The following is a 2496-nucleotide window of genomic DNA, read 5'->3' as shown; positions in this document are numbered from 1 at the left end:
TCACAGAGATTAAATAAATTGCCTAAGATTATGTAAATTTCATCTCTGGTAACAGCAGGCAGGCTTTAAACCTAAAAATCCCAAAGTTGATATGCTCTTGACCCTGATCAATTCCCTCTCCATGTGGCTCCATTAATTACACGAAGACTTCATCAAACCAGGTTCTTTTATTTTATTTTAATTTATTTTTTTTTGAGATTTTATTTATTTATTTGACAGATAGAGATCACAAGTAGGCAGAGAGGCAGGCAGAGAGAGAGAGGAGGAAACAGGCTTCCCGCCGAGCAGAGAGCCCGATGTGGGGCTTGATCCCAGGACCCTGGGATCATGACCTGAGCTGAAGGTAGAGGCTTTAACCCACTGAGCCACCCAGGCGCCCCTGAACTAGGTTCTTTTAAAAGAAACTTCTGCCTAGTTGGGCTGAGAAATGGACTGTCATTAGGCTTCCTTCATACATATCTCACGTGCTTTCTGTAAATAATGCTGATCATTAACATGGTAAACAGTTAAATGTTTACTGGTGTCTTTCAAATCTATGACCTCAGCTGATGCTCATCCTATAACCGTGTGGCAAGGGCTTTCTCCTTGTACCCAGCTGACAGATGAAGAGTGAGGGAGGACAGGGAACTGAGGTGACCAGCCCAAGGTTGTCTAAGTGGGAGGCATCTTTAGCTGCCAGACCAGGAGGATGAGGGTGGGTGGGCAGTGGCTGATGGCTCATGTTATGGGTAGATAGGAATTTCTTTTTTCCTTGTCAGTGAATCTTTCTGTGGCAGATATTATTGCCAGAGAGGAGGTGTAATGCTATTGGCTGCCTCAAGACTTGCCCCAGCCTTTCGACTTTTGAAAACTACCATTTCCTCTATCTCTAACTCCCAGGGAATCCTGTGAAGTAATGCAGACATCTTATGTCCAAAGTGACCCAGCTGGGTCAGGGCAAAAGTGGATTGCTGGATTCTCTGCAGTCCCAGTTTTTCATTCTAGCACAAAACATCAGTGCTGCCTGCCAAAACTACTCTCTTGCCCATTTGAGTAGTAGTTTACAGCTCACAAAGGGCTTTAAGAAATCTGTTATCCTAAAAAAAAAAGAAATCTGTTATCCTGATCATCCCTGGAGAGGCAGGCAGTATTACTGTCATTTGTGCCCATTGTACAGGTGATGAAACTGAGTCCCAGAGAATACAAGGCTAGTAAGTGGTGCTGTCAGGACCAGAGTTCACTTTTGTCCAAGATGGAATCTAAGATTTTTCCATGCTTTTTGCACTACATGTCTTTCTTTTTTTTTTTTTTTTAAGATTTTATTTATTTATTTGACAGACAGAGATCACAAGTAGACAGAGAGGCAGGCAGAGAGAGAGGAAGGGAAGCAGGCTCTACGGTGAGCAGAGAGCCCGATGTGGGGCTTCATCCCAGGACCCTGGGATCATGACCCGAGCGGAAGGCAGAGTCTTTAACGAGCCACCCAGGCGCCCCAATGTCTTTCTTTTTACACTAAAAAGTAGATATGAAACATGCAGCTGCCCTAAAACTGTTTATTTACTGCAACTGTCCCCATACCTCACCTCCTATGGATAATGTGCATTATAGATTCATTCTCTAGGCAGAATCTAAGCATCTGGCAAATGGTAGGTTCTCGCCCCATGGCAGCTGGAAACCACCAAGTGAAACATTTACCAACTTATTGACACAATAGTGCCGGGTGTTTGTGTAGGTATCAGGCAAAGTTCTAATTGCTTTTTAACATTCTGTTTAAAAATGGGGGCTCCTGGGTGACTCAGTTGGTTGGGCAGCTGCCTTTGTATCAGGTCATGATCCCAGGGTCCTGGGATGGAGTCCTTCATTGGGCTCCTTGCTCATCCAGGAGGCTACTTCTCCCTCTTCCTCTGCCTGTTGCTCCCCCTGCGTGTGTCCTCCTCTCTCAAAACAAAACTGTTCTATTTAGAAATAAAAATAAATGTGACAGTAAGCTTATTTTTGACATTATTTGACATTTTTGACATTATTTGACATTATTATTTGACAGAATGTCAAGAATAATCAGAACTCCAGTATCATAAGTTTATGGGAGAGAAGGGGGGAGCATCGGTTATGTCTGAACAGGATGGGGCTTCAGCTTGTAAGGTGGGACGGAAGTCAGGAGACCTCTGAGGAGAACCCAAGGAGGGGGCTCAGCCAGGGGTGAGGGAGAAAGGAGCTAGAAGGTGGAAATATCACTAATTTGGGTGATGATCTCATGCCAGTCACAGGATCTTTGTTGGTGATAGCCAGAATAGCAGCACATTAGTGTGCTAGCCACTTGTCAATGAGGGAGACTTCTGAGTGGCCAGCTATAAACTAACAAAGCAGAGATGGGATCAGAGATATGCAGATCCAAAAAGGGATGATGTCTGACTTGCGCTCAGCTATCTGGGATTTTAACATATCTAAAGAAGGATTGTGTCATTCTAAGCCAACTAGATTATTCCCGGAATCTTGGAAAACAGGAACTGCAGAGGT

This window comes from Meles meles, chromosome 11 (assembly GCF_922984935.1).
Source record: "Meles meles chromosome 11, mMelMel3.1 paternal haplotype, whole genome shotgun sequence".
NCBI lineage: Eukaryota > Metazoa > Chordata > Mammalia > Carnivora > Mustelidae > Meles > Meles meles.
The sequence above is the reverse complement of the archived record's forward strand: the minus strand, read 5'-3'. Positions refer to the sequence as shown.